The 20784-nt window shown below is 44.4% G+C and overlaps 1 pseudogene; it reads left to right on the forward strand.

Moving 5' to 3' along the window:
* Window positions 1-20784, forward strand: part of LOC112068461 (growth arrest-specific protein 2-like) — a 46245-nt pseudogene that overhangs the window by 13254 nt on the left and 12207 nt on the right.

Genomic DNA, 20784 nt, shown 5'->3' on the forward strand with positions numbered 1-20784 from the left:
GTGGCTACTATTGAACAGGGCTCAGTAATAAAACTATGGCATACTATATAGAACCTATAGAACTATGGGCTACTATCGGCTAGAACAGTGGGCTACTATTAGAGACTATTAGAACTATGGGCTACTATTAGAACTATGTGGGCTACTATTAAACTATTAGAACTATGGGCTACTATTTGAACTATTAGAAAACTATGGGCCTACTATTTAGAACTATATTAGAACTTATGGGCTACTATTAGAACTAATAGAACTATGGGCTACTATTAGAACTATTAGAACTATGGCTACTATTAGAACTAATGATGCATATACTATGGGCTTACTATTAGAACTATAGGCATACTATTGCTATGACTATAGACTATTAGAACTATGGGCGTATCTTTTATTAGAAGGTAAACAAAAGTCCAAGAACATTGGATGGGCCACTTATATGATATCAATATGAGGTACATGTCTAGTCTTTGTTCTAGAACATCAGAGGAATAGAAACTATGGTGCTATAGGCTATTTTAGAAACGTGATATAGATCTGCTTGGTTAAGTATCGATGATATAGATACGTCAATTAGAAAGACATATGGGCTTACCCTTAAGAAGCGTTATTGACATACTTAATGGGCTTGACGCTATTATATATGAGCACCTCTTAGAAAACTCATGGGCTAGCTTATTAGAACTTAATAGAAACTATTGGCTACTATTAGAACTATTAGAACTATGGGCTACTATTAGAACTATAGACTATGGCGGTCTATACTAATATTGTGGAAACGGTCTCAAATTTACTATTAGAGCTATAGAACTATGGGCTACTATTAGAACTATGGGCTACTATTAGAACTATTAGAACTATGGGCTACTATTAGAACTATGGGCTACTATTAGAACTAAGTTACTATTAGAGCTATAGAACTATAGGCTACTTTTAGAACTTCATAAACTATTAGGACCTCATTTAATAGGCCAATATTTTAACTGCATGGCATACCAGTGATTCTCAATTTTCTCTGTATTTTTTATTGAATTCAGGCTTTAGAATTTAGTGTACATATATTTAGAATTTAGTACACATATTACACAGTTGGCTTAACTCACTTTATTTTCTATATCAATTTCTATCCTTTCATACAGTCCTCTCCCTTATCCTGTCCTCTCCCTTATCCTTCTCCTGTCCTCTCCTCYCCTCCCYKYCCTSTCCTCTCCTCTCCCGTCCTCTCCCTYCTTGCCTAGTTAAATAAAGGTTCAATTCTCCTCTTCTCCTCTCCTCTCCCCTGTCCTCTCCTTTGTCCTTTCCCCTCTCTACGTTGCCCTCCTCTCTTCCCCAGGTCTGGAGATCACAGCAGAGAACTTCATGGAGCGTTTGGACAACGGCTTCCTGCTGTGTCAGCTGGCTGAAACGCTACAGGAGAAGTTCAAGCAGAACCAGACCAAGAACCATGGAGAGGTGCCTGGCGCCGGCCACGGAAAGGTACTGGCTGGGAAACCTTCACCGCAGCAAGCTAGAACCAAGGCAGGGATCATATAGCCCGGTTCCCATTGGCCCGTGTTCAAAAAGTATCTCAGAGTAAAAGTGCTGATCTGGGATCAGTTTTGCCTTTTAGATTATAATGAGGAATAGATTATATGGACMWRRKSSKASMTSAKCMYWGWTMMKSASWRWYMYTKAKAAWMCKKTMYMAKAYSKKYYYRKRYYKKWTTGTRMACTCCTGTGGTTGGTTGGTTGGCATGACAAGACCGCACAGACATATCTTGCCAGTGTAACAGTATAACTTYAGACCGTCCCCTCGCGCGAACCAGGGACCCTCTGCACACATCAACAACAGTCACCCACGAAGCGTCGTTACCCATCGCTCCACAAAAGCCGCRGCCCTTGCAGAGCAAGGGGMAMCACTACTWMTAGGTTTCAGAGCAAGTGACGTAACCGACTGAAAGGCTGCTAGCGCGCACCACCGCTAACTAGCTAGCCATTTCACATCCGTTACACCAGTTTGGGTATTCGAACCAACAACCTTTTGGTTACTGGCCCAACGCTCTAACTGCTAGGCTGAAGGTAATCACCAGACTGATTTTGTTGTTGCGTTTCGATTTTTGCCCCATGCAGTGCCAATCATAATAAAAACGAAGAGGTATATCTGGGRAATGTGAATTCCTTTGTCTCGTCTATTTTTGTTGTCCTTGAATTCAATGCTACCACTGAATTAGTAAATATCTCATGGTCTTACCGCAACCATTTGAATTATGACTCAGAATACTGAGCATTAGGCATCTCAAGGACCAAGAATCTTTGACATAGAATATTAGGAATGCCAAATAACCCAATCCAACCCTGTATTCTGGCTGTTAAAACAACCTCTGACTTCCCCCAGTTTGACAGACAGGATTTTACTTTAGAGGTGAAGAAAATCACACCCACACACTCCCTCCAGGATTGTGTTATAATTTAGCCTATTTATGGTTCCACAGGAATCTGAAAACAGACATAATATTAGCCTGYGGCTAGACAGATGGTCCTACGTACATGCCGCATTTGAAAGAAACTGAAGTTATCAGTATTCCTACTTCTACTTGCTATATTGTATTTACTTCGCCACCATGGCCTTTTTTTGCCTTCACCTCCCTTATCTCACCTCATTTGCTCACACTGTATATAGACTTATTTTTCTACTGTGTTATTGACTGTATGTTTGTTTATTCCATGTGTAACTCTGTGTTGTTGTTGTTTGCGTCGAACTGTTTTGCTTTATCTTGGCCAGGTCGCAGTTGTAAATGAGAACTTGTTCTCAACTTGCCTACCTGGTCAAATAAAGGTGAAAATATATTTTTTTTTATGATAGCTGACTTGTTTAAGAAGGCATCTGTTGATTGGATGATATAGTGTTTTGATGTTTTCATATAAGACAGTCTAATCACCAATTGAGACTTGAACACATCAGATTCCCAGTCAGTTTGTGTTCTTAAAATGGATTTTCCTAAGATATTCTAGCAAAGTCTGTTTCTGCAAGTTCTTTGGCATGTCATGCCACATGGCTGTAGTGAGCTGTTGGTACAAGCTTTCCCCCTCTTGCGGCCCCATATTTGAGTAGAGGCCACATGCAGGATGTTGGAGTGAGTAGCACTGTTTAGGAAGGTACTGTATAGCTTGTTAAACTGTATAGGAAGGTACTGTATAGCTTGTTAACACTTTATGGGAAGGTACTGTATAGCTTTGTTACACTGCCTGTATGGAAGGTACTGTATAGCTTGTTAACCCGTATGGATGTACTGTTAGCTTGTTACACTGTATAGCTGTACACTGTATGGGAAGGTACTGTATAGCTTGTTACACTGGTTTATGGGAAGGTACTGTATAGCTTATTAAACTGTATGGGAAGGTACTGTATAGCTTGTTTAAACGTATGGGAAGTACTGTAATAGCTTGTTAACGTATTGGGAGGTACTGTATTAGTAGCTTGTTACAGTATGGGAAGGTACTGTATAGCTTGTTAAATGTATGGGAAGGTACTGTATAGCTTTGTATACATGTATAGGAAGGTACTGTATAGCTTGTTAAACGTATGGGAAGGTACTGTTAGCTTATTAACTGTATGGAAGTACTGTATACTTATTAAACTGTATGGGAAGGTATGTAAGCTTATTAAACTGTAGGGAAGGTACTGTACAGCTTGTTATACTGATGGAAGTAACTGTATAGCTTGTTAAACTGTATGGGAAGGTACTGTATAGTTGTTAAACTGTATGGGAAGGTACTGTATAGCTTGTTACACTGTATGGGAAGGTACTGTATAGCTTGTTAACTGTATGGGAAGGTACTGTATGCTTGTTAATGTATGGGAAGGTACTGTATATGCTTGTTAAACTGTTAGGAGGGTACTGTATAGTTGTTAAACTGTATGGGAAGGTCTGTATAGCTTGTTAAACTGTATGGGAAGGTACTGTTATAGCTTGTTAACTGTATGGGAAGGTACTGTATACTTGTTAAACTGTATGGGAAGGTACTGTATAGCTTGTTACACTGTATGGGAAGGTACTGTATAGCTTGTTAAACTGTATGGGAAGGTACTGTTATCAGCTTGTTACACTGTATGGGAAGGTACTGTATAGCTTTGTTACACTGTATGGAAAGGTACTGTATAGCTTGTTAAACTGTAGTGGGAAGGTACTGTATAGCTTGTTACACTGTATAGGAAGGTACTGTATAGCTTGTTAAACTGTATAGGAAGTACTGTATAGCTGTTACACTGTATGGGAAGGTACTGTATAGCTTGTTAACTGTATGGGAAGGTACTGTATAAGCTTGTTAACTGTATGGAAGGTACTGTATAGCTTGTTAACTGTATGGGAAGGTACTGTACAGCTTGTTAAACTGTATGGGAAGGTACTGTATAGCTTGTTAAACTGTATGGGAAGGTACTGTACAGCTTGTTAACTGTATGGGAAGTACTGTACAGCTTGTTAACTGTTGGGAAGGTACTGTATAGCTTGTTAAACTGTATGGGAAGGTACTGTATGCTTGTTAAACTGTATGGAAGTATGTACAGCTTGTTTAAACTGTATGGGAAGTTACTGTATAGCTTGTTAAACTGTATGGGGGTACTGTATAGCTTGTTAAACTGTATGGGAGGTACTGTATAGCTGTTAACTGTATGGGAAGGTACTGTATGAGCTTGTTAAACTGTATGGGAAGGTCTGTATAGCTTGTTAACTGTATGGGAAGGTACTGTATAGCTTGTTACACTGTATGGAGGTACTGTATAGCTTGTTAAACTGTATGGGAAGGTACTGTATAGCTTGTTAACTGTATGGGAAGGTACTGTATAGCTTGTTAAACTGTATGGGAAGGTACTGTATTTTGTTAAACTGTATGGGAAGGTACTGTATAGCTTGTTAAACTGTATGGAGGGTACTGTATAGCTTGTTAAACTGTATGGGAAGGTACTGTATAGCTTGTTAACTGTATGGGAAGGTACTGTATAGCTTGTTAAACTGTATAGGAAGGTACTGTAAGTGTTAAACTGTTGGGAAGTATAGTACTGGTGTAATGAGCAGTACTGTATAGCTTTGTTAACTGTATAGGAAGCGTACGTATGCTTGTTAAACTGTATGGGAAGGTACTGTATAGGTGTTACACTGTATGGGAAGGTACTGTTAGTTGTTAACTGTATGGAAGGTACTGTATAGCTTGTTAAACTGTATGGGAAGGTATTGTACACTTGTAAACTGTATGGGAAGGTACTGTATAGCTTGTTAAACTGTATGGGAAGGTACTGTATAGCTGTTAACTGTATGGGAAGGTACTGATACTTGTTAACTGTATGGAGTACTGTATAGCTTGTAAACTGTATGGAAGGTTACTGTATAGCTGTTAAACTGTATGGAAGGTCTGTAGCTTGTTAAACTGTATGGGAAGTACTGGTACAGCTTTGTTAAACTGTATGGGAAGGTACTGTACTAGCTTGTTACACTGTATGGAAGGTACTGTATAGCTTACACGGAGTACTGTACAGCTGTTAAACGCTGACTGTGCTGTTTTATACACCAGTCTAATGACACAACGGGTTTGTACTTTGATAGAATCCTTGATGTTAAACCACCCATGTTTACCATGTCAATTAAAAGAGAATGTTTAGCTTGTTTTGGCCGTGGAGCCCAACTGTAAATGTACCCGTCTCCATCCTATCCAACTGTAAAGTAATGTACCGTCTCCATCCTATCCAACTGTAAAGTAATACCCGTCTCCATCCTATCCAACTGTAAAGTAGCCCTGTAGATAACTGTACTTTTCCTCACTTGTACTGTAAGTAATGTACCTGTTTCCTCAACTTCTGGTACTGTAAAGTAATGTACCTGTTTCCTCAACTCTGGTACTGTAGAGTAAGTACCTGTTTCCTCAACTCTGTCTGTAGAGTAATGTACCTGTTTCCTCAACTCTGTACTGTAAAGGCGTCTGCATGCTCCCCAGCTGTTATGAATTATTTTGTGACGTTTTTTTCGTTTGGTCTTCGGCAAGGTTTTTTTCAGCTGTTCGTGGACATAATAAACACAATTTCTGGAGGACAGCCGAAGCTCGTAGAACGCCTTTCGTCGGTGTTGATCAACAGTAGGTTGTTCAATGAAGTGTGTGTTATCAAATAGGGTTGTCAATGAAGTGTGTGTTATCAACAGTAGATGTTCAATGAAGTGTGTTGATAAAGTAGGGTTGTCAATGTTTGTCAACAGTAGGGATTGTTCAATTGTTATCACGTAGGATTGTTCATGAAGTTGTTGTATCAACAGTAGGGGCATGAGTGTGTGACAACGAGTGTCAATGATGTGTGTGTACATGTTCATGAATTGTCACAACGAGAGACACTCTTTTCATTCAAATGTTTTCACTTGAGAATACTGCACCAAACTCTAGTAGATGTAAAATTGAGCGACTAAGATTCTGGAAAAATGTATTACAGATTTATTGAGTTATCTTAGATTAATTCAGACTTTTTGAGATGGGAAGTGTATACTCGCTATTGTTGAATTATATATTTTTTTCTCTAGCTAAGGTGCAATACACATTTGGTCACTTCACCTAGGTGAGTTCTGCTAGGAGAACACCTTTTAAGGTAGCAGACCTGTCAGTTCCAAGATGTGTTTTACTGCATTCCTTACTTGGCTGTATTGTTTTTTTTATATTTTATATATACTTTTAACGTTTATTTAACTAGGCAAGTTGGTTTAAGAACAAATTATTATTTACAATGACGGCCTACCAGGGAAAGTGTGTTAACTGCCTTGTTCAGGGGCAGAACGACAGAATTTTTACCTTGTCAGTTTAGGGATTCGATCAGCGTTCTAACCACTAGGCTACCTGCTGCCCCACCTAAACGGGTAGATATTCAACACATCAGACTAGTTCTACTCCCAACATGTTTCTCCTTTTTAAGCCCTATCCTTGTAACTCTTCTAACCTGTTCTGTAGCACCTCATAGAAAGGTTAGTGTCTTTAGTTCTTCCATGGCAGTTTAATCAGAGTATCCGTGAAGATCTATTTTACACTGATTAACATTTGTTTAGTGCTAACCGGAATATGTGTTTAGCAGGAAAGAGCCTGTTTGTGTGAGGTGATATCGGAGGATATTTTGACTGACAGATGATAGTCTGATTGTCTTGTGCACGGCCCACTTTTGGTGCACCTCATCATGCCTGAAATCTAGTTGGCTGATCGGGTTTGTCAGCAGTTACGCTACTCCCTACTACTCTACTTACTTCACTACCTATCTCCTACTACCTCCTAGCTATACTCACTACTACCTACCTACTTACCTCCTCACTCTCTTACTACTACCTACTTACTCTCCACTACCTCCTACTTCCTACCTACTACTTACTCTACTCTCCTCTACTTACCTTACCTCTACTTACCTACTTACATCCCTACTACTTACCTACCTAACCTAGCTAGCCTACTTACTTCATGTCTTTACAAACACGTCTCCACTTCTGTCAATCAAAAGCCTGTTAGCAGCCTGTCCCAGTTCAGCATGGTTTTCCTCAGCAGTGATGCTGACTGGCTGTGCCTTTGTGACCTCATCGATTTTTAGAATGCGGCCGAGAAATCAGAAATAGAGAGGGAGAGAGAGAGGGAGAAGGAGAGAAATGAAGAGGGAGAAATGAGTTGGAGAGAGAAGAATGGATGGAGAGAGAGAGAGAGGGAGAAATGGGTTGGAGAGAGAGGGAGAAATGGGTTGGGGAGAGAGAGAGATGGAGGAGGGGGAGAGAGAGAGGAGAATGGTTGGGAAGAGAGATGAATGGAGGAGAGAAAAAGGGAGAAATGGGTTGGGGGAGGAAGCAAGGCAAAACAAGTCATAGAGGTAATGTCAAATTTCTGAAAGCAATTCTGCATCACTAACTATCATGTTGTCCCAGAAGCTATGGATGTGAAGAGTTTGCAGGACATTAGCTTCAAAGTAATAACAAGGAACTGTTTGTTGAGAAATTTGAGATATAATTATATACAGTGGGGGAGAACAAGTATTTGATACACTGCCGATTTTGTGCAGGTTTTCCTACTTACAAAGCATGTAGAGGTCTGTAATTTTTAATCATAGGTACTTCAACTATGAGAGACGGAATCTAAAACAAAAATCCAGAAAATCACATGTATGATTTTTAAGTAATTAATTTGCATTTTATTGCATACATAAGTATTTGATACATCAGAAAAGCAAGAACTTAATATTTGGTACGAAACTTTGTTTGCAATTACAGAGATCATACGTTTCCTGTAGTTTTGACTAGGTTTGCACACACTGAGCAGGGATTTTGGCCACTCCTCCCTACAATCTTCTCCAGATCCTTCAGGTTTCGGGCTGTCGCTGGCAATACGGACTTTCAGCTCCCTCCAAAGATTTTTCTATTGGGTTCAGGTCTGGAGACTGGCTAGGCCACTCCAGGACCTTGGAATGCTTCTTACGGAGCACTCCTTAGTTGCCATGTGTGTGCTTCGTTCGTTGTCATGCTGGAAGACCCAGCCACGACCCATCTTCAATGCTCTTACTGAGGGAAGGAGGTTGTTGCCAAGATCTCGCGATACATGCCCATCCATCCTCCCTCAATACGGTGCAGTCGTCCTGTCCCCTTTGCAGAAAAGCATCCACAAGAATGATGTTTCCACTCCATGCTTCACGTTGGGATGGTGTTCTTGGGGTTGTACTCATACTTCTTCTTCCTCCAAACCGGCGAGTGAGTTAGACCAAAAAGTCTATTTTTGTCTCATCAGACCACATGACCTTCTCCCATTCTCTCCTCTGGATCATCCAGATGGTCATTGGAAACTTCAACAGGCCTGAGACTGCACTGGCTTAAGCAGGGGACCTTGCGTGCGCTGCAGGATTTTAATCCATGACGGCGTAGTGTGTACTAATGTTTTTCTTTGAGACTGTGGTCCCAGCTCTCTTCAGGTCATTGACCAGTTGTTGTGAGTTCTGGGCTGATCCCTCACCTTCCTCATTGATCATTGATGCCCACGAGTGAAATCTTGCATGGAGCCCCAGACCGAGGGTGATGACCGTCATCTTGAACTTCTTCCATTTTCTAATAATTGCGCCAACAGTTGTTTCCTTCTCACCAAGCTGCTTGCCTATTGTCCTGTAGCCATCCCAGCCTTGTGCAGGTCTACAATTTTATCCCTGATGTCCTTACACAGCTCTCTGGTCTTGGCCATTGTGGAGAGGTTGGAATCTGTTTGATTGTGTGTGGACAGTGTCTTTATACAGGTAACGAGTTCAAACAGGTGCAGTTAATAAGGTAATGAGTGGAGAACAGAGGCTTCTTAAAGAAAACTAACAGGTCTGTGAGAGCGGAATTCTTACTGGTTGGTAGGTGATCAAATACTTATGTCATGCAATAAAATGCAAATTAATTATTTAAAAATCATACAATGTGATTTTCTGGATTTTTTGTTTAGATTCCGTCTCTCACAGTTGAAGTGTACCTATGATAAAAATTACAGACCTCTACATGCTTTGTAAGTAGGAAAACCTGCAAAATCGGCAGTGTATCAAATACTGTTCTCCCACTGTATATATGGTATCACTTTAATGTTTTCAGGCACTAAGGGCTATTGCGTTTAGTTATACCACTGGGCTGGAGCGTTGCATTGCATTGCATTGCAATCATTTTACTGAGGGAATGACCGAGAGGGAGCAATGGGCTCTTTTTGTTTACTTTGAGGAGAGTTTCTTTGTTGAGGCTTCAGATTCCTATCGACTGGTTCAATTGAAACATGTTGCTGCTATGAGCTTCTGCGCAATGGAACGATGACCACAAGAAGAGTGTAACCGACCATCTGCATTCGGAGCAAAGTATTGTCTGTTACAGCTTTTGATGGTGGTCTCCATGATGCTGGTGTTAGAGCTGGGATGGTGGTTCCTGATCTGGTGTGGGTCTGTATAGAGCTGCGATGCTGGTGGCGGTCTGTTACAGAGCTGCCTGGTGTGGGTCTGTTACACGAACGTGGCTGATCGGTGTAGCAGCATCTGTTAGAGTTGCTGTATGGGTCTGTTACAGAGCTGCTGAGCTGGTGTGGGTCTGTTACACGGCTGCTGAGACTCGGTGTGGGTCTGTTACAGAGCTGCTGATGCTGGTGTGGTCTGTTACAGACGATGGTGATGTGGTGTGGTCTGTTTTAGAGCTGCTGGTGTGGTCTGTTACAGAGCTGCTGATGTGGGTCTGTTACAGAGCTGCCGATGCTGTGTGGGTCTGTTAGAGAGCTGCGATGCTGGTGTGGTCTGTTACAGAGCTGCCGATGCTGGTGTGGGTCTGTACACAAGGCCGGAGTGAGGGCTGTTGACGTGTCTGGTGTCGGGTCTGTTACAGAGCTGGTGTCTGGTGTGGTCTGTTACAGAGCTGGTGATGCTGGTGTGGGTTGTTAGAGCTGCTGGGTGGGTCTGAATATAGAGCTTGCTGGTGTGGGTCTTACAGAGCTGGTGGACCTGTGTGTGGGTCTGTTACAGAGCTGGCTGATGCTGGTGTGGGTCTGTTACAGAGCTGCTGGTGTGGTTCTGTTACAGAGCTGGTGATGCTGGTGTGGTCTGTTACAGAGCTGCTAATGCTGGTGTGGGTCTGTTACAGAGCTGCTGGTGTGGGTCTGTTAGGCTGCTGGTGTGGGTCTGTTACAGAGCTGCTGGTGTGGGTCTGTTACAGAGCTGCTGGTGTGGGTCTGTTACAGAGCTGCTGATGTGGGTCTGTTCAGAGCTGGTGATGCTGGTGTGTGCTGTTACAGAGCTGGTGATCTGGTGTGGGTCTGTTACAAGAGCTGGTGATGCTGTGTGGGTCTGTTACAGAGCTGCTGGTGTGGTCTGTTACAGAATGCTGCTTACGTTCATTTTTTAAATAGTTAATTCACTTTTGTTTTATGTATTTCGCTTGTTTTGGCAATAATAAAGCCCTTATGAATTGAGGGGAGAGAGGCAGGGTGTAGAGAGGAGGGAGAGACTACCGAGACTCTGGAGGAAGTGGTGTTCAGCTTGTCTGACCTAGAAACCGTTACTTCTAAGAGAGATAAGGGGAAAGTGAACCAATATTTATCTCTGAGCTCAATAAGTCATGTTTGTAGAGACTGGGCTTGAAAGATGGTCAGTCAGTTAGGCAGACTGTTACAATATTACATCTCAGGATGGTCAGTCAGTTAGGCAGACTGTTACAATATTACTTCTCGGGATGGTCAGTCAGTTAGGCAGACTGTTACAATATTACTTCTCAGGATGGTCAGTCAGTTAGGCAGACTGTTACAATATTACTTCTCGGGATGGTCAGTCAGTTAGGCAGACTGATACAATATTACTTCTCAGGATTTATTACCTTTCCCCATGTCTTTTTCTTCCTCCTCTCAGCGCTTACTAAGCAGGTTATTTCATGAGAGATTGAACATGGCACTCGCTGCTTAATATACCTGGGGCCAATTTCTCCCCAATACTTTAGTCAATTAACAGACCTGCCGGCCGCAATGAAATCTACAGCAGGATTAATACACGCTCCTCCGATTCAGTGGCTCCGGCAACGTGTTCTGACCAGCAACTATCTGCTCGCAGAGAAATGGAAAAATACATGTGTGGAACTGATCATTGATCGCATGGTGCAAGAATGAATGCAATCAATTGATTATTGAATGTTATCGATGGACATAGCTATGTAGAATTTAAATATACACCGGCTGCCTCCTGCTCAACGCTTAAACTCGGTAACGAATATTTTGAATGGCTGTCGCAGTTCACGAATTATAGGTCTATTGGGGCAAATCTCCCGGAATCTCCCATTCCGCTAAGAGTCGTTCACAATCTAGTCCAGTTGCGCCTGCAACTAGACCTCGTTTTCAGATGTATCAATAAATTATCTTATTTATATGCCTCGCAATCACAAATGTATTGTTTGAAGCACAGTTTTAGAAATTTCAGTCACAGTTGACAGCTCCAATAAGTCCCCCAAATGGTGAACGAGAATCATGATTTCTTCCAAGTTTTTTTTGTTCATCGTTCACCGGTAGGGAGTCCTGCGTGCTCTGGGCATTACTGACTCAAATGAACAGAATGAGTCGAAAGATGAGTCATTTTGAATGAACGAGTCGAACAGATCAGATTCTGTAAAAACAGAAACTTTCCATGAAAGTATTTAGACCCCTTTTAGAAACGTTACAGCCTTATACTAAAATTGATTAAATTAAATGWTCTACACACAATAAATCAATCTACACACAATACCCAATAATGACAAAGCGAAAAACAAGTTGACATTTTTGCAAATGTATAAAAAAAWAAATAAAGATACCTTATTTGCATAAGTATTCCGACCCTTTGCTATGAGACTCAAAATTGAGCTCAGGTGCATCCTGTTTCCATTGATCATCCTTGAGATGTTTCTACAACTTGATTGGAGTCCACCTGTGGTAAATTCAATTGATTGGACATGATTTAGAAAGGCACACACCTGTCTATATAAGGTCCCACAGGTGACAGTGCATGTCAGAGAAAAAAACCAAGCCATGAGGTTGAAGGAATCGTCCGTAGAGAGCAGAGACAGGATTGTGTCGAGGCACAGATCTGGGGAAGGGCGTACACAAACATTTCTGCACCATTGACGAGAGATACAGATATCTCTTGGATCATTCTTTGGGGAAGGATCATTTACACTATGACGTCATAATGGAGGACACACCCTTGTCATTCTGTTAAGGATAAATAGATACAGTTGAAGCTGAAGTTTACATACACCTTGCCAAATACATTAAACTCAAGTTATTTCACAATTTCCTGACATCTTAATACCTAGTAAAATTGTCTTAGGTCAGTTAGGATCACCACTTTATTTTAAGAATGTGAAATGTCAGAATAATAGTATAAGGAAGAATGATTTATTCAGCTTTGATTTCTTTCATCAGATTCCCAGTGGGTCAGAAGTGTACATACACTCAATTAGTATTTGTAATTGCCTTAAATTGTTTTAACTTGGGTCAAATGTTTTCGGTAGCCTTCGACACAGCTTCTCCCAATAAGTTGGGTGAATTTGGCCCATTCCTCCTGACAGAGCTGGTGTAACTGAGTCAGGTTGTAGCCTCCGTTGCTCGCATATGCTTTTTCAGTTCTGCCCACAACTTTCTATGGGATTGAGGTCAGGGCTTTGTGGATGGCCACTCCCATACTTGACTTTTGGGTTTGCCTACAGACCATTTTGCCCGGCAACTTTGAGAAGTATGCTTTGGGGCTCATTGTCCATTTGGTAAGACCATTTGCGACCAAGCTTTAACTTCTGACTGATATCTTGCCTTCAAATATATCTACTAATACATTTCCTACCTCATGATGCCATGTATTTTGTGAAGTGCAACCAGGTGTCCCCTCCGCACGCAAAGACACCCCCCACAGTGATGCTGCCACCCCGTCATCAGCGGTTTGGACATGGTGTTTCTTCGGCTTGGCAAGCCTCCCCCTTTTTCCTCCAAACATAACGATGGTCATTATGGCCAAACAGTTCTATTTTTGTTTCATCAGACCAGAGGACGTTTCTCCTAAAGTATGATCTTTGTCCCCATGTGGCAGTTTTTTATGGCGGTTTGGAGCAGTGGCTTCTTCCTTGACAGGCTAGGGTGCCTTTCACGTTAGTGATATAGGTACCTCACCTTTCAACAAGGTCCTTTGCCTTAGTGTCTGGGATTTTGATGCACTGTTACCACCAAAAGTATTTCATTCTAGGTAGACAGAACGTCGTCTCCTTCCTTGAGCAAGTATGACGGCTGCAGGTACCGTTCCCAATTGGCTAAGAGTCGTGTACTAATTATACTGCGTACTATTGTTTGTAACAGATTGAACGTGGTACCATTCAGGCGCATTTGGCAATTTAGCTTGTGGAGTCTAACAATGTTTCCTTGCTGCATTTACTATTAGATTTTTTCCCATGATTGTCAAGGGCAAAGAGGCAGTGAGTTTGGAAGGGTAGGCCTAATGGAAAACATCCACAAAGCATACACTACCTAGCCACATTACTCAAACTTATCGTACACAATATGAGCCGTATCAAGCTTCTAAAGCCATTGACATCAATTTTCTGCGAATTTTCCATACCGTTTTAAAGGCACAGTCAACCACTTAGATGATACTGTAGCACTTCCATGACCTCCACTTGGAATAGGTTGATACAGTGAAATCTATAGAGTGCAAACAAATCTGTCTGTAAGAAATTGTTGGAAGCAAATGACTTGCGAATGCACTAATAGTAGATGCTCTAACCGCTTGCAAACTATAGTTTGTTAAAAGAAAATTTGTGAGTGGTGAAAATCTCGAGTTTTTATGACTCAACCTAAGTGTATGTAAACTTCCGACTTCAAACTGTCTGTTGGGAACGAAGAATCTTCTGCGTTTTCTCCATAAGAACACAGACACACATTGATTCGAGTCAGCACACTGGAAGAAGAGCCTGGGATGACCTGACAAAACTTTGGTTTTTGGTAACCTTAACCTCTGCTCCCATCTGATACTAACCTCTCCCCTCTGATCCTAAACCTCTCTCCCTCTGATCCTACCTCTCTCCCTCTGATCCTAACCTCTCTCCTCTGGATCCTAACCTCTCTCCCTCTAATCTAACTCTCTCCTCTATTCCCTTAACCTCTCACCTTAACCTCTCTCCTCTATCCTAACTCTCTCCCTCTGACCTAACCTCTCACCCTAACCTCTCTCCCTCTAATCATAACACTCTCTCCATCTCATCCGCTAACCTCTCCCCTCTAATCTAACCTTCTCATCCCTCTCATCCCTAACCTCTCTCCCCTGCTCACCTAACTTCTCTCCCTCTCATCCTCACCTCTCTCCCTCTCACCCTAACCTCGCTCCTCTCATCCTAACTCTCTCCCTCTCAATCCCTAGACCTCTCTCCCTCTCCATCACTAACACCTCCTCCCTCTCATCCTAAAACCTCTCTCCCTCTCATCTAACCTCTCTTCCTTCATCCTAACCTCTCACCTTCCACCTGCTCTCCCTCTGTCGCTAAACTCTCTCCCTAACCTCTCCTCCTCCTCATCCTAACATCTCTCCCTCTAATCCTAACCTCTCTCCTGATCCTAAAAATCTCCCTAACCTCTCTCCCCTCTCATCCTAACATCTCTCCTCTCACCTAACCTCTCTCCTCTCACCCTAACCTCTCTCCTCTGATCCTAAACCTCTCTCCCTCCTGATCCTAACCTCTCCTCCTCTGATCTAACCTCTCTGCCCCTCTGATCCTAACCTCTCTCCCTCTGATCCTAACTCTCTCCTCTGATCTAACCCTTTCTCCCTATAATCCTAACCTTCACACTTAACCTCTCTCCCCTAATCCTAACCTCTCACTTACCTCTCTCCGCTCCGTTTCTTTCAGCCTCGATCATACGCTCTCTCCCTCTCATCATAACTCTACCCTCTCATCTAACCTCTCTCCCTCTTCATCTAACCTGCTTCCTCTCATCCTAAACTCTCTCCTCTCATCCTAACCTCTCTCCCTCTTCACCTAACCTCCTCTCCTCTCATCCTAACCTTCTCCCCTCACACTCCTAACCTCTCTCCTCTCATCCTAACTCTCTCCCTCCATCCTAACCTCTCTCCCTCTCATCCTAACGTCTCTCCTCTCATCTAAACCCTCTCACCTCAACCTCTCTCCGCTCTGATCCTAACTCTCTCCTAACCTCTCTCCCTCTCATCCTACCACTCTCCTCTAATCCTAACCTCATCTCCCTCTGATCGCTAAACTCTCTCCTAACCTCTCCCTCCTCATCCTAACTATCTCTCCTCTCATCTAACCTCTCTCCTCTCACCCTAACCTCGCTCCCTCTAATCCTAAACCTCTCTCCCTCTGATCCTAACCGTCTCTCCTCTGATCTAACCTCTCTTCCCTCTGATCTAACCTCTCTCCTCTGATCCTTAACTCTCTCCCTCTGATTCCTAAACCACTTCTCCTCTGATCCAAACCTCTCTCCCTCTGATCCTCCTCTCTCCTCTAACCTTTAACTCTCTCCCTCTGATCTAACCTCTCTTCCCTCCTGATTCCTAACCTTCTCTGCCTCTGATCCGAATCTCTCTCCCTCCTCACCCTAACCTCTCTCCCTCCCCTAACCTTTCTCCTCTCAACGCTAACCCTCTCCCTCCCTCACCTAACCTCTCTCCTCCCCTAACTCTCCCCCTCTCATCCTAACCTCTCCTCCTCTCATCCAACCTCTCTCCCTCTCATCCTAACTCTCTCCCTCTCATCTAACCTCTCTCCCTCTCTCCCTCTATCTAATCCTAACCTCTCTCCCTCTGAATCCTAACTCTTCTTCCCTCTGATCCTAACCTCTCTCCTAGCCTCTGTCCCGCTGATTCCTAAACTCTCCTCCTAACTCTTCCTCTAACCTAACCTCTCTCCCTCTAACCCTAACCTCCTCCTCTAATCTACCTCTCTTCCTCTAAATCCTAACACTCTCCCTCTGATCCTAACTCTCTCCTTCCTGACCTCCTAACCTCTCTCACCTCTATCCTAAAACCTCTCTCCTCTGCATCCTAACCTTCTCCCTCTGATCCTAACCTCTCCTCCCCTCTGATCATAACCTCTCTCCCTCTGATCCTAACCTCTCTCCCTCTAATCCTAACCTTTCCCTCTCACCTAACCTCTCTCCCTCCACCCTAACGCTCTCTCCCTCTCACCCTAACTCTCTCCTCTCCACCCTAACCTCTCTCCCTCTCACCATACCTCTTCCCTCTGATCCTAACCCTCTCTCCCTCTTGATCTAAACCTCTCCCTCCCTCTGATCCTAACCTCTCTCTCTGATCCTACCCTCTCTCCCTCTGATCCTAAACCTCTCTCCTCTATCCTAACTCTCTCCCTCGATCTAACTCTCTCCTAACCTTCTCCCTCTAATCCTAACCTCTCTCCCTCTAATCCAACCTCTCCTCCCTCCCCTACCTCTCTCGCTCCACCCTACCTCTCTCCCTCTCAACCCTAACCCTCTCCTCTCACCCTAACCTCTCTCCCTCTCACCACTAACCTCTCTCCCTCTCCATCCTAACCTCTCCTTCCCTCTAATCCCAACCTCTCTCCCTCCCTAATCCCAACCTCTCTCCCTCAATTCACCTCTGCTCCGCCTCTAATCCTAACCTCTCTCCTCTAATCCAACCTCTCTCCCTCTAATCTAACCTCTCTCACTTCTAAATCCAACGCCTTCTCTCCCTCTAATCCAACCTCTCTCGCCTCTACTCCTAACCTCTCTCCTTAATCCCAACCTCTTCCCCTAATTCCCAACCTTCTCTTCCCTCTAATCCCAACCTCTCTCGCCTCTAATCCCCACCTCTCTCCCTCTAATCCCAGCCTCTCTCCACCTAATCCCAACCTCATCTCCCTCTAATCCCACTCTCTCCCTCTAATCCCAACCTCTCCCTCTAATCCCACCCTCTCCCTCGTTAATCCCACCCTTCTCCTCTAATCCCAACTCTCTCCCTCTAATCCAACCTCTCTCCCTCCTAATCCCACCCTCTCTCCTCTAATCCAACCTGCTCTCCCTCTAATCCCAACCTCTCCTCCCTAAATCCTACCTCTCTCTCCTCTAATCCCAACCTCTCTTCCCTCTAATCCACCTCTCTCCCTCTAAATCCTAACCTCTCTCCTCTAATCCCTAACCTCTCTCCATCTCACACCCTAACCTTCTCCGTTCTAACCTACTCTCTTCTCTAGGCATCCCGTGTCGGAGGGATCCGTGTTTGTGCAGCGCTCCTGGTTCCTTTTTGCTAGGGACAACACAGCTAACTTCCTGACCTGGTGTCGTCAGGTGGGGGTGGGAGAGACCCCTGCCTGTTTGAGTCTTGAGGGGACTGGTGAGTACAGGGATGCGTGTTCCCATTTGCCTAAGGTTTCTGTATTCGATTCTTCAAGCTACAAAGACACCTGACCCAAATCTCATTCTCTATCCCAATTAGGTTTTAGAACAATGCATTGAACGTTTCCTGAATTCACTGAAGTGCAAGTGAAATGAAATTAAGCCTCAACTGGTAGAAGAGTCACTTTCCTCTGATCACTGTCGGTCAGGTTTTTTCCCCTCTCTCTCCGAGCCTGTCCCCCTCGCTCTCCCCTCCACCCTGTCCCCCTCGCTCTCTCCCCACCCCTGTTCCCCTCGCTCTCTCTCCAGCCCCTGTCCCCTCGCTCTCCCCTCCAGCCTGTCCCCCCTCTCTTCTCTCCACCCCTGTTCCCCCTCGCTCTCCTCCACCCCTGTCCCCTCGCTCTCACCTCCACCCTGTCCCCTCGCTCTCCTCACCACCCTGTCCCCCTCGCTCTCCCCCATCCACCCCTCGATCTCTCCCCACCCTCGCTCTCTCACCCACCCTGCCCCCCTCCTCGCTCTCTCGCCCACCCCTGTCCCGCCTCTCGCTCTCTCCCCACCACTGTCCCCCTCTCTCCTCTCCTCTCTCTCCCCACCCCTGTCCCTCCCTCTCTCTCTCCCACCCCTTCGTCCCCTCTCTCTCTCTCCCCACCCCTGTCCCCCATCGCTCTCTCCACCCCTGTCCTCGCTTCCCTCCACCCCTGTCCCCCTCGCTCTTCCTCCACCTCCTCGCTTCCTCTCCCACCCCTGTCCTCTCTCTCTCTCCGACCCCTGTCCCCTCTCTCTCTCTCCCCACCCCTGTCCTTCCTCTCTCTCTCCCCACCCCTGGCCCTCTCTCTCTCTCCACCCCTTCCCCTCTCTCTCCTCCACCCCTGTCCTCTCTCTCTCTCACCCTGTCCCATCTCTTCTCTCTAACCCCTGTCCCCCTCTCTCTCTCCTCTCCACTCCTGTCCCCTGTCATCTTTCCAACCTCTCTGCACCCCTCTCGCGCCAACCCTGTCCCCCTCCCTCTCCTCAACCACCCCTGCTCACTCTCCCCACGCCGGTCTCTCCCCACCGTCCCCCTCTCTCCCAGTCCTGTCCCCCTCTCTCCTCAGTCCTGTCCTCGCTGCCCGCAGTGAAACAAAATCACTTACAGACCAGAAGAGACCAGGCTATCCCCTCCTCACATTGCTCTCTACACAAGCTCCCTCTGTTGTCACAGACTCCATCCAATAGCTAACTTCACAGAATACCCCTTGGACAGCAGACTGTCCTGAAACTGCTGTGACTGCCGTTGGCTTACTTAAATGACTGATAAGGACTGTAATGTGTTATTTTAACATGTCGTTCACTGTACAGAACTCCAGGAAAAACACAGAGTAAGAGAAGACAGACTTACAGTGGGGAGTTAAGCTGGCCTGGCTGGAGAATGTTTTTGAGAATGTTTCAACTCAGTCGTCAGTGGGGGAGTATTCGTGTTGCTCTCTTCTATCCCCGTTAAGTCTGAGCGTCAGTGCCCATAGTTCTGCAGTATGCTGTCGTGACTGTTCCAAATGCACACTGAACGTATTTTCCCTATATACGCTTGCCTTCGCACTATCAATCCTTTCGGAATCAGAAGCCCTATGGCATGGTCCAAAGTAGTGCCCCTATATAGGATAGGTTCGTTTGGGAAGGAGCTGAGGTACTGAATTTAGATGTGGCTGCAAGTATGCCAATCTCGAGAGCAATTCTCAGGTGAATTTAAATATGGCATGAGAGAGATAGCCTTAAGCTTTACACCTGATTGATCGAAGCCAATCAGCGGTAGAGGTGCAGACGATTCAGTTTTTTTCTCTCTCCTGGTGCGGTTTTCTGGCTGAGGTTGTTTATTCCTCTCTTTTTTTCAACCCCAAGCCAGCTATGCTCCTAGACATTTTTTTTATTCCAGTGAAAAATCATCATCTGGATAATTTAGGACTAGAATGGAATAGAAATTGATTGTCCTCCAAAGGCTTAGTAAGTGTGGTCAAAACGCAAGTGGGTTGTTACAACAGGGTAGCTAAGCTAACTGTCCCGTCCCTCAAGGCTAGTAGTGGTGGTCACAACCAAGTGTGTTACAACAGGGTGCTAAGCTTAAAAACTGTCCCGTTCCCTCAGCTAGTAAGTTGTTGGTCACAACCACAGTGTGTTACAACAGGTAGCTAAAGCTAATCGGTCCGTTCCCTCAAGGCTAGTAGTGTGGTCACAAACCACAGTGTGTTATAACAGGGTAGCTAAGCTAACTGTCCTGTTCCCTCAAGGCTAGTAAGTGTGGTCACAACCACAGTGTGTTACAAAGGGTAGGCTAAGGCTAACTGTCCGTTCCCTCAAAGGCTAGTAGTGTGGTTTCCACCACAGTGTGTTATAACAGGGTAGCTAAGCTAACTGTCCTGTTCCCTCAAGGCTAGTGCAGTTGTGGTCACAACACAGTGTTGTTATACCAGGGTACTAAGCTAACTGTCCCGTTCCTCAAAGGCTAGTAGTGGTGGTCACAACCACAGTGTGTTACAACAGGTAGCTAAGCTAACTGTCCTGTTCCCACTCTTTCCCCTTCTTGCTCTTTTCCCTGTGATGGATTGAATAGTGTATCATCACGGTGTATGCTGTACGACAACAGGTTTGGAGACTATTGCCTGTCATGGATGCATGGTGTGCTGTGTCACACGTCACTATCCATCGATCCTCCACTGTCTGTCACTGTTGTTCGTGGGAAGTGCTAGTTTTTAATCTAAAAATTCCTGTTTTTTGTCGATCTTCAAAACAATATTTCCTGTAGCTGTTTTAGCCCCACACTCATGTTCACCAATATTTAAAAAAGGCAATCTTTAACAACAGAACACTTCTCATTTCCTGTCATACCCACTGGCATGTGGAGTATCAGGATTTTAGACCACTTTAACACAGTTTTCAAAATGACGATAAATATTACCACTGGTCATT

This window comes from Salvelinus sp. IW2-2015, unplaced genomic scaffold (assembly GCF_002910315.2).
Source record: "Salvelinus sp. IW2-2015 unplaced genomic scaffold, ASM291031v2 Un_scaffold537, whole genome shotgun sequence".
Taxonomy (NCBI): Eukaryota; Metazoa; Chordata; class Actinopteri; order Salmoniformes; family Salmonidae; genus Salvelinus; species Salvelinus sp. IW2-2015.